This window comes from Pholis gunnellus, assembly GCF_910591455.1.
Source record: "Pholis gunnellus genome assembly, chromosome: 4".
NCBI classification, from domain to species: Eukaryota; Metazoa; Chordata; class Actinopteri; order Perciformes; family Pholidae; genus Pholis; species Pholis gunnellus.
The window spans coordinates 14,835,158-14,848,137 of NC_136530.1; positions in this window are offsets into that span (position 1 = coordinate 14,835,158).

Sequence of the window (12,980 nt, forward strand, 5' to 3'; positions counted from 1 at the left end):
GAACCACCTCTTCAAAAACCCAGCTAACTCTGGCCATCTTTTTATACCAACCCTTCCCTCTTTACCTCACTCATACCTCCATTTCCTCTCCCTCCATCTTCTTTCCTCACTCATCTCTCAATCATCTCCATCCCCCCTCAAGCCGACCCCCCTACCCTGACCTACCCGAGCCGGTCAGCTGCAGCTGTGACCGGCGGTCAGGAGGTTAAGGCAAAGGTTGAGTGTCACGCCCACAGGGTCACAGCGATGCAGCGCTGTTGTGTTAGACTGTGAATGGAGGGTTCAGGGTGCCAGACGAGGTGGCGAGCCCCTGACGCCCTGACTCTTGCCTGAGCTTGCCCTTTCCCGAGCAGAGGTCACCGCAGAGGGCCGGTCCTCGCTGCTCCCCCCATACCTCCAGGTCACCATCTTCATTGTTGTAATAGCTGCCATTAGAGCAGATGATAGAATTATCGTTCCATTTTGTGTTCTGTCTCTCTAAGATCTATGTTAAGCTTCTGAGTTCATCAAAGGTTTTTTAGACGACATGATTGTTGTAACCTTTGGGTGACTCTTGTATCAAAGAGGACACATTATGCCAAACTGTCCTCTGGAAGAAAAAAAAAGTTTTTTTATTTTCATTCATAGCTCAAAGAAAGTACCAATACAACAATGTCGAAGTACCGCATTACAAGTCCTGCATTCAGAATCTTACTTAAGTAAAAGAACTGATATTACCAGAGAATGTACTTCAACTATCAAAGTAAAAGTACTCTGGCTACTGATTCATTATGCTATACTACAATATAAATTTGGTAAATCATGCTGGAGCTCAACTTGACCACTTTATATATTGTTATAGTAGTTAATTTATACCAGTGTATTATGTTTTATAAGTTCCTCGTATGGTTTCCTAAATGTAAAATCACAATATGCAAAATAACCAGCAACTATAGATGTCAAATAAATGGAATGAAAAGTACAATATTTGCCTCTGAAATGTAACAGAGTAGAAGTACAAAGTAGCAAAGCTTGAAAATAGTTCAGTACCTCAAAATGTTTAAGTACTAGCAATTGTACTTGAGCATCTATCTCAGTATTACAGCCTCAGGACTGTTGACATGTATGATTACTTGTCATTCTCTTGATAAAAAAAAAAAATACAGTTACATTTAAATATATATATGGCTGCCAGTGGACTACTAGTGCATTTCTCTCAGACATGTAGTGGAGTATATGAATCAAAAGGAAATACTGAAGGTAAACTATATAAAACATTGTATTTCAATACAGTATTTGTGACATTCTCCCACTGGAACTCATTGAACTGCTGGAGGTTTTAACTTTTAAATAAATGTCATTCAAACATACCTTAACATTTATATGTTGAATGACCTTGGCCCAACATGAAAGCATGAAAGGTCTCCTGTAATCTTGCTTGATAAAATGATTGTAGTTGTATGTGTGTGATGAAATATGCATTGAAATACAGTTTTGTAGAAGTGCACCAAAGAACAAGTGAGATAAGAAAGGCAAACAAAGCGCATGAGAACGGACTGATTAGGTATTTAAATAGTAATTTATTTGTGGACGGTATAGAAGCTGTGACACTCTCATCTGGTAACTTTAAAGCTCTACATCTCTGGACACATTTTAAAACCCCCACATGTAACAGCCAGCATTCAAGCCTGTAGATAGGGGAGTTTTTCAGTGCCTGGGAAAAATACTCAAACCATTATTAGACAATGACAGAGGCTGTCAATCAGTGTGGGGGGTGGACGCAATCTCACACACACACACACACACACACACACACACACACACACACACACACACACACACACACACACACACACACACACACACAAACACCACCACAAGAAGGGAGGGGCAGTGACCTAGGGGTTTTAGGTCAACTCATTTACTCTTTGCATCCGTTCCTCATTTTAATAAGTTGTCCCTCTGTAAGCTGTATAAAGAGATCACAGCCTGCGGCTTCATCCCCTTGCCCTCTCTTTCTCAAAGCCATTAGCTCACCTGTCACAACCACTCCATATCCCCTCTCATCTCCTGCTCGTCTCTATATCTCTCTGTTCCCTGGTCTGTGCTACGCTGACCTGACACTGCTCTCCTGAGTTGTCTGACACAAGTCAGTCCGTGGAGAGGTCAGGAGGATGGGGGTGCAATTGGCACGGAGAAGCACGAAAGAGATTTGACCTCAATCAAATGGCCGATCGCGTTCGTTTTGTGCTCTCACCCACTCAGATAATGACATTAAATAGCTCAGACCAACCACCAAAACCACCAGATAAAGAGTGAAATGCTGTTGCCGGTGAAGCTCAGACGAATAATGGGGACTTACATGCTCAAGCTCAAAGGATTGCATGGCTGCTTGTCTAGAGGTCAAAAGAGTTGTTTGATGCCTGAAATTCATCCTGGAGCACCTGGCACACTTACTGCAGGAAGGCTTTGTTTCGTTTGGTCCTTTATTTAGTAAAGTGAAATACGATGTCATTTCTTATGGAAAATGGTAAAACAATGTAAAGATTATTTTTATTTGGAATAAGTACTATTTCAATACTATACACGTGATAATGAACAAATTATCTTTTAAACTAATCATTTATCACACAATTCCTGAAGGAGATTACTTTTTAGAAAAACAGCTTAAAAGATTTCTTTACATAATCATTTTCATTATTCTCACAGTATTTGTTTCCTATGAATCCCAGGAGGAGGACCTGCTGATAACACTTCATTAGTCCAGATACTTTCTGGACAGTACCTGGTCATTAAGAAAAACATCTGTGTGTTGTTGTTGTTTTTTATTGTGTTTCTAGTCTGTGGTGTTTCTGTGTAAAACATGTTTTACTTCATGTCCTTCGGTTCAGGAACCCCGTATAATATGTGATTTGCGGCAATGTTTTTTTTTTCCTTTGGAACATTAATGTCAACTTTATGAGGTGTTATTGTGGTTCATGTGATCCCATATGACATTTTTAGATGATGGTATGACAAATAAAACAGATTGCTTCATTCCAACAAATGGGATAATACACATTCTCAATAAATCATTGGAGGAACATAACATATGGAGTTGCTTGCTTACAGATGTAACATCTGATGTGAATAACAGTCACCAGATCTCAACCCAGTTGAACACCTGTCTGAGGTTTTGGAACCAACATGTTCTCAACCACCATCAACAAAACACCAAATGAACAAATACCTTGTAGAGGAATGTTGTTTCATCCCTCAAGATCCAGATGCTTGTAGACTCAAACTGTGTAGAAGGACAGAAAAGCAAGTGAGATGTGGGTAAGCAAAGTTAAAAAACAAAAGCGTTCAGTTAGTCAGTCAAAATGTATCCCCTTCAGCTTCTTTCGGTTGCCTTCTACAGTGTAAAATAGTCCTTTAACTATCATCAACATGTGCACCAAGTGCTTACCTGCAGTCAGAGGCGTCCACAGATCTGCCTCACTGAAAACCTTCCCTCACTGCGAGGGAAGTGTGCAACTGTGCAAACCCTTTTTGTACTTTTTAGAATCAAACTGTGGAAATAATTGTGACCCATGAAAGTAAAGCAGCCTAACCTGAAATACATTTTGCAGAATGCATCACAAGATTTCTTCAAAGGACCTTGCCAGTCTTTACAGGTCTTATTATGTTATTTTCTTTCAATTTATTTTGACATTTTGCTCCGTTGGCATTAAGTTTGAGTCGAGAGAAGACAGAAAATGAGTTTCAGAAAAATATGTTTTTCCGTCTCACATGCTCCCACTGGTTTTCTTTTTTCCTTTCATTTGATTGCATTGTGAAAATAGACTTAACGCTTACACGAGATAGGAAATCCATGAATTCTCATCTGAACAGAGCTTGTCATGTTTTTGTGATGTAGGCCTAACTTACATAGTAATTCATTCCAGGTAAGTCACAGTCAAGTTGAGCACAGTTCAGCGTCCAGACCAATACAAGAGCAGATGATCGTAGAAGAGGTCAATCAGGTCGCCAGCTTGTGGGCAGTAGATTAGAGCAATAAGGTGTTTTCAGGGGACGAGGGAGTGGCCTCGTCGTAATCCTGTTAAAGCATTTGCGTCGTCTTCATTGAGCTGATTAGGTTAATTTCCTGCCATCCCAAGCATCGTATTTGACCTATAGAGCACAAACAGAGAGAAACAGATTGGACTCAGATTTACAAGAGATTGACCCTGGTGATTGAGAGCACGATCAAATTGTTGTGGCTAGAGAGAGCGTTAGGTTAATGCCCTGTCTGAAAATATATAAATGCAAAAAATATTCCCATCTGAGGTTAACCAACCTCCAATCGTGCATACAAAATATATTTACAGACAGGGAATTATTGGATGTTAAAAGCCAAACAAGTTCATCTTTGAAATCATATTGACAATCTGTCATTTTACATCTGAAGCAAAACACTAAACGCTAAATGAGGCTCTAGCATCTATACTCTTGCATGCCTAAGCCCGTAGTTTATTTCTCATCTGCCAATCACTCCTCACACATGCTCACTCACTCATAATTGCATTGCTGTCATTGTTCTGGGCTGTCAATCATGATATCAGCTGTTTAGCTCAGCAGGTCTCCTCTATCCTATAGCACAACAAAACAAACGTAAAAACATTGTTAGCCTATCATCTTGCTGCCGTCTCTTTTCAAATATAATGTCTCAGTACGTTTGTGTTGCTGTTACGCACCTCTCCAACTCCCCATCTTTGCCCAGTCTTTGCAGATTAATTCGCTTCATCAACTCATCATTCTATCAGCCTCATCAGCCACCACCACCAGTGTCTGGACTCTAGGCTGGCGCTCAGGGCAGACGCCCCTTGATTACAAATCTCCCTGTAGAGTCCAAACGCCAAAGACTCTGTCAAGACTTGATCATCACAAATCCTCTGTTAATAATAATCAATTATCTTTTCTTCATCTGACTTGTCTTTCCTGATTGAAATAGTTGTTTGAGTAAAGCTAGTTGGTACACATCAGCCTCTTCAACCCCACCATTACAAACTTCTGTTGTCTGAGTTGAAACCGTCAGTTATATTTTAAAATCGAGTCAACCATATGTCCTATTGAATATACTGAAAGCTATGTTGGTCAAGGGTGTAATTGCTTTGACGCTTTGTTCACGACATTTCATTATGTCAAGAAGACAAAGAATAAAAGCAATTACGACCAAAATGGCGTTTCATACAAATCAATGAAAATGTGAATACTTAACCCCAAAGCCAGCCATAAAAAATAATCTGTATTTGAATATTTAAAACTTTATATGATTGTAATCAGTTACGACAATGTATAGCTGCACACTTTTTTTTTGGTAACAATGGGTCAAACGAGTAGAGATAATGTGAAAGGTGTTGCTGCAGAGAATTATCTTTCAGATCATTGTTTTGGTTAGAGGTTTAGTTCCCTATCATCACTCATTTCCAGCTAAAGCAGCGAAAAAGCTCTAAAATAACCGTGTTCACTTCCTGCCCTGCACCAAACAGCAGACTGACACAGAGAATAGTGAACATAGAGCATTTACACGACTTGAAACACGACTCCAAATGGACGCTAATGTTAGCGTGTGTAACAACGTCATCAGCTGATAGTATGTCAATGTCATTCTGCAACTTTAACAGTAAAAGTTTTATGTTTGAAGTCATCTCAGGGCGTTGTCATGACTAAGCGGTTTAAGAAGTGTACAATGTAACCGTCATGTCCCCGGTTTGATTTTGTTTGGGAGCCTTTGTAGCATACCTTTGAGGTTAGCTTAGCATAGCCTATAATGTATTTTGTTGACCTGGAACATATAACTATAAATTGTTTGATCTCACAGAAATACGTGAAATGACCACGACCTCTTAATAGAGCATTATGTGTTGGTGGCACGTAATGTGTAAAATGACGTATCGGTACAACGGAAACAATGCCAATGGAAGTTCAATTAAGATCCTTTGTATTGGTGGGCCAACGCAGTCTCAAATCAGTTCTTGCAATCTATTGGTTCCATTTGTTTTGTGTCGCTCGGCACAACTTCTTTTTAGGGATGGCACAAAATTAATGTGAGCTTTAGGCAAAAGAAACCACTTAGATAGGTTTAGGAAAACCATTACAAGCGTACCCCACTTCACACACTTTGGGACAAGCAGCGTCAAACACCAGTCTTGTGGTTGAAAGTCCTGTGTTCATTCCCTTCCTCCCAACATAAGTGGTCTTTATCGATATTCCATACGTCTCTAGCTCTGACTGTAGAGTCACGTGGATGCACGTGAATTTGTGTATCAACCATGAAAAAGGATCCTAATTGACTATCCTTTGGCATTGAAGTGTTCACTCCATGTCAGTTCAGGTAGAAAATGTCTGCACTAGGGTCCAACAGCGGCTACACTTCCTTCGTAGGCTGAGGGTCTTGTGTCGCTCCTCTTCTACCATACCGTAGTTGAGAGCGTCCTGAGGTTTGGCATCTCAGCCTGGTTTGGTAACCTCAGTGTACAGCTGAAAGCCCAGATTACCCAGCTAACACAAAGAGCCATGAAAATCATGGGAGTCAGACAGCATCCCACACTCCAGGCTGTCTTTGATGGAACTATCACCAGACAGGCCCAGAAGATTATTTCTGACCCCGCCCATGTCCTCCACCCTAAATACCAGCTTCTTCCCTCAGGCAGACGCTTCAGAGTCCTCCAGTGCAGCTCAACCACTTTAAGAGCTCCTTTGTCCCCCTGTCCATCAAAGCCCTAAATGGCAAGCTAGCCAGAGCCTAACCCCTGCAACGCTGATGTACTTTCTATGACGATTCTCTGTTGCTGAGGCTGCTCTACTCCTACTGTACATATTATGTGCACTATTACGATGACTATAGGTGTGTTGTACGTTGGGCAGTGTGCAAGTTATTTTTTGGCTGGCGACAGTCTGTGTATGTACTGTATGCACTATGTTATTTTTGTATTTTTTAACAGCAGATGCTGTAGGTGTCCAAGACAAATTTCCTTCGGGACAATAAAGTCTATCTTATCTTATTGTTTTTGTGCTGAGTGACAAGTAAAAATAGATGATTCGTGTCACCACTTGCCACAATACTGGGCTGGGTGGACACACAAATGAAAGGTATCAATGTGAATATGCAACGACCAGAGCTGGTGACGTAGTACAAACATAAACACAAGACTTTCAACCAGGAAGCCGGGTTTTGAGACCGCTGATTGTGTCCTAAAGTGTTGTTGAGTTATTTGAAGTTAGGTATTTCCCGTACTTATGTCAAGTGTTTACATATTTTACTTTTGTTTATGTATTTATTTTAAGCCCAACCATGATGATTTTCCTTAACCTAACTAAGTGTTTTTGTAGCTTAAATATTAAATTGTTTCCATGGTCATTAATTGCCACCACAATGCAATGTGCCGTTAAGAGGTTGTGGTCATTTCATGTATTTCTGTGAGATGATTTTGTGTTTCCCCCCGCTTCTAGTATTAATGCTAAGCTAAGCTAATTCCCTTCTGGCTCTAACTCCATGCTGTAGTACACAAACATTAAAGTGGTTTTAATCGTCTCATCTAACTCTCTGCAAATGAATAACTGAAATTCCATTAGTCCTATAAAGTGAGGTATATCTTCATCTGGAGCACACAGGTAGGCCAACAGAATTTGATAGAGTGCGGAAAATGCTTTACGTAACTGTGAAGCTATTCAACAATAAAACAAGAAGATTGTTAACGAAATAATTCAAGTGGTTGAGCCAGAGCAACGCAGTTTAAACTCATTCTTATCTTAACAGCAAACACATGGAGAAAAAAGCTCCACTGCTATTACAGTACATAGTTCTATTGACTCCTTTACAAACAATGGGTTGATAACATGTTCACAGCGAACACTAAATAGCTGATTTGAATGACAACACACACCAAATGGGAAGTTTCCCACCATCTCCAGCAGGTCCTGGGCGGGGAGGAGGGCAAATATTGATTGGACGCTGTGTTGCTCTGGAGTCACCCCAGCAGATGTTTTTCTTTGGCAGGTTCCACTGCTCTGTGTATTTTAAATTGCTCCGTCATTGGCTTGAGGTCAAAGGCCTTAGGATGGAGAGAGGGTTGTGTAAAGAGAGAGAGAGAGAGAGAGAGAGAGAGAGAGAGAGAGAGAGAGAGAGAGAGAGAGAGAAGATGATTTTTTTCTTTCCTATGGCCTCTGGGCCAAAGGGCAGCAGGGGCTAATGAAGAAGGAGCAGGGAGTCATGTGCTCTTGCTGGTTCACCCACAGTTACTCTTTAGAGTTAAAGTGTAACCCCCGTTTTCAAATTCCTCTGCACTTTAACTAAATTTGGTCTGGAAGCAGTTAACTCACTTCCAGACCAACAATCACACCACCATTTGCAGAGAATCACCTTAATTGTTTCCAACCAATGTAAAACTTAAAATAAAATGTCAATGACAGTGGAAGTTATATTGGTTGTGTTTGTTATCTATGAACACATTCTCTAAAAACAAATACAGGAAGAAGTGACGTATTGCAGCAGTACATTATATAATGTGTAGTTTAATTATCAATGTGTATCTGATACAATGACACAAGTCTCTTCTGTTAAGATGAGGAGATTAAAGAAGCAGCTCCTACTGTCTGCAGAGCTTCAGCTGGTTAAACCTGTATGTACATGTAAGTAAGTCGGATGTGTGTGTGTGTGTGTGTGTGTGTGTGTGTGTGTGTGTGTGTGTGTGTGTGTGTGTGTGTGTGTGTGTGTGTGTGTGTGTGTGTGTGTGTGTGTGTTTCAATGTCTACAGAAGCCTTTTCATGACTTCAGCCTTAACTTTAGCTTTATTGTTTTAAGGGGAAATTTGTCTTGCAGCCAAGTGAATCCCAAAATGCCCACAGACTTTACCATTAAACATTTAAAAAATAACATCATAAAACATATAATAAAAATGTCTTAACATATGCTAAATCACCCACACACAAGCTCACGTAATACAATGCTATCAGTGTTAGCATCCAGTCCATCTAGTAAGATGACACGAGACACTGTTTAAATTTTGTTAACACACCTGTTTAGCAATTTAACCACTCATATGTAAAATATTATAATAAATACCACATAGACCCTTCTTGATACCGACAATGCCAAAACACTGATTGACCAATAACAGTTGATAGCAAATACATCAAGCCGATTTTTGGGGAAATATTCGAGTGTCATCCATATAAGCATCATATACTCTGGAAGCACTGAAGCAAGCACATACAAAATATGTGAAAATGTTTTTAATTTCAAATAAAGTGAGGGAGCTATTTAAAGGGAGCGTTTGGATTACATTGGAGGTGTGTCGTCATGTCACTGTGCACGTCAGTGTGTATATTTTGTGTGTGTGTGTGTGTGTCTGTGTGTGTGTGTGTGTGTGTGTGAAGTGTGTGCAGTGTTCAGGTGAGTGTTTGCGTCACTCTGGTGGCTCTGGACTCCTGACTGTGTTGAGAATGTACAGACTCCGCCACAGTCGACTTCATGCTGAGAGCAACTACATTCCTGACCTGCAGTTCAAAGAGCAAAGAACACACACATACACACATAGACACACACACACACACACACACACACACTAACTGACAGATATATAAGGCATATACTTATGCACAAGGGCACATGCACGCTCTCCCTCAGACACACAAAACACACATTTTATTGCACAGTTATGTTGCTATGACTGCTACATGTGCACATAAGCACACTCAAACATAAAAGCACTGCATCTGTTGGCCCACAAACAAACACAGTATAGCTGCAAACATGGGCACTTTGGTTTTAACAGCACGCTGCAGAAAATCCAGCGATAAAAACATGTGTAGACAGACAGGTCAATGGTCCAACATCCTTCATCCACACTGCACTTATCACTGTAGTCTGCTTCATTGTGACTTTTATTGTTACTGATAATAGTATTTTTAACTGTTTTATTGTACTTTTCTTTGACCCAAATCATCCTGTAAAGGTCACTTTCACTTAGTTTTTGTTTACAAGATTCAAAGACTAAATGAACTTGTGAACTTTGGAGCACGTGTACAACAAAACAGTTTCCACAAAAGACAACTTACGAACTAACTTGATCTTTATGTGAACACGTCTTGTTCAGTGGAGGTTACATTTGTCTATGCTTCACTTTAACGTTTTACTTTTGTTTTAAAGAAAATCAATCATTCAGTGTGCTTTTAAAGGAGTTTCCTCTCTAACATTTAACTGATCCAGTCTTGTTTAGTTTGATTTGGTCACGTTATCATGGTGGGATCGGTCATATGAGATGAATGCACTTAGTTTGTCACACTTTGACATTAAAATGCCACCAAGTCAAATTTATATTTTATAAAAATACATTTCACAATAAAGGAGCAGCGCATACACAATATCATTTTAGTCTGTAGCAATTCGCAGTAACATTGGCATCTAACTTGTATAAAGGATATCTACAAAATAAATGCAATATGTTTCTTTTGGTTACTGGACACTGGACAGTTAGACGTAAGATATCTAAGTTGTACTCTTTAAAGATGTTCAACAACCAAATCTATACAAAATTATCCAACCTCTGCTAATACACATACACAGGGGCTTAAAAGAAAACAGTAATTCAACTTACAGCAGCTTAGCTTGACCTCTTAACCAAACAAAAGGCCTATCCATGCACAATGAGTCTCGCTGTGACGGATGTGGGTTAAAGTTGCCTTATGCTCGCATTCAAAAAGGTTGAATTAACGTCACAGACACAAAATTGCGCAAGAGAAGTCCTTCCCCCTCCTGCCAGCCTTGTTATCAACTTCAACCTCTTTGCTCCTTTGACATTCATGCATCTTCTGAGAGACATAACATTCCTTTGAACAACACAAGGTCAACATATTTTCTCATTCTGGGGAAATTCCTGTAAAACCATGCGATGAGCAAACACTTTTTGGTACGTAGAGGTTCTTTTAACCAGGCATGCTTGGAAGTGAATACCTCCTCTATGGGTATTTTTTTTTCCTCCTAAATTTGAAGACTGTTATTGGAAACCATGCAGGCCCTGATTGTTTATTCTGTCCTCCCCTCACATGACAATACTGTTTGTATGACAGACAAAGAAAGCAAGAAATTCCACAGGAGCACTGCAGACTGCCAAGACGATAGATGACCTACAAGAGGAGTTGAAAACAGGAGGATTACTACGCACTGTGAACCTGCCTATTAAATGAAATACATCTATACACTGATAATCTGTAACAGCAAATACGTTTTGAAGGAAATGTAGAGATGCCAGGGTACGCGTTATCAACATAATGAGGAAACTGTACTGAACATATAAGTGACATGTTCACTGACAATGTATTTCATTAGTTTTCCTATACGGTAACACCTGTTGCGACTAAAGCATGATGAAACATGTTTGTAGTTGCAGGAACCAGGACGTGAACCCCAGTTACCACTGTCAAAGTCCAGCGCTTCGTATGCTCATCATCCACCAAGAACACCGTCCTACAACTTGCGTGCCCTTTAGAAAGGTAGCACCTCCTTCACAGGAAAAAAGGTTTCCAGGGAACAACGACAGATTGAATCACCTTTGTTGGCTAAGCATGTGTGCACGTACAAGGAATTTGACCCTGGTTGACTGCTGCTGTGTTTTGCATATCTCTTTTTGCATTTAGAAATAGAAACAACAGCTAGGAGGGTAAAGGGTAAAGAATAGAGAGGATGGACTAAATGTCAGAATATCTCAACGTTTCTTCTTTCATCTGTGTCGCTGCCAATAACCTTTGATCACCCCATTCAAATGTGCACGCAAAAACTCAACCATAATCATCCAGGAGGCAGCAGTTAGCCAGGATCTGCTTCACAAGGACCAGTGAGTGTGTGCAGCAGGTGTGAAAAAGAGCCAGTGGCGTATCATATAACCTTTTGACAAGTTGCTCAACAACAACAGGCACTCCCTGTTATTATTGGGTCAGCAAAGTCGGAGAAATTCTTTGGGATTAGAGTGAAGTGGAGAACATGAGTGTGAGTGCCATGCGCTCGCTGTGTGTCGACCCGAGGCCCCCCTCTTTGTCTTACGGCAGTGTTGGGGTTAACTCCCCCTTTGCTTCCAGGCTGGCCCGGGGTCAGGGGGGAAACAGGCAGCCAGTCAGGCAGCCAGGCATTCTTTCAATGTGTGTGTTAGTGTGTGTGTTAGTGTGTGTGTGTGTGTGAGTGTGGCTGCAGCCCACTCGGTGCTCTTTGACTCCGCTGGCCTTATAAGGCATCCAGTGCCATGGCAACGGCAGGGCTTGAATAGCAGTGTCAAATCCCTCAGCACACAGACACACGCTCACTCTCCCTAAAGGAGGGAGCGAGGCAGAGACACAGAGAGGGGATTGAGAGGAGCAGGAGAGGAGGCTATCTCAGGGCTGCTCTCTACTGCAGCGTCTGGCTTTCACTAAAAAGGTCCATGACCGGGGTTTTCCTGCGCTTGTTTGACTAATTTATTCCTGCCGGGGCCAGCAGAAAGACGGGCGGAAAAGAAAAAAAAGGACGGGTAGAATAGTAAATAGTGCAACAGTAAACCCTGACTTGCTGACAGGGAATGTGCAGAGGTTCTGGCCTCTGGTTGTGACTGCTGGATGGACAAGCACCGACAAAACAGGAGACAACACTTTGTGGAGCTTTGAGAGAGGAGGAGGTTTCTCAACTCTGCTTTTTGTTTTGGCTTGTTGTTGTTTGTTTTTTCTGTGACACTCGAGCCTCTGACGCGACAGACTCTGAAGAGGTGGGGGAGCCACAAGAAAACATCATTCTCACCACAGACACAGAAGAGGAGGACATATTTGATGAACTTTGTAGCTGCAGAGACCACAAAGACATCATTCCACGAGTGAAAGGAGTGTATTGTCTTTCTCGCCACTTCTCATTCGAATATCAATCATCAAGTGTGGAATCAGTTTCAGTTGGATCTTTTTGGCTATTTATCGGGCAGAGAGGTGTTCCTGGCCAAAATACTTATATAAAAGCTGATGAG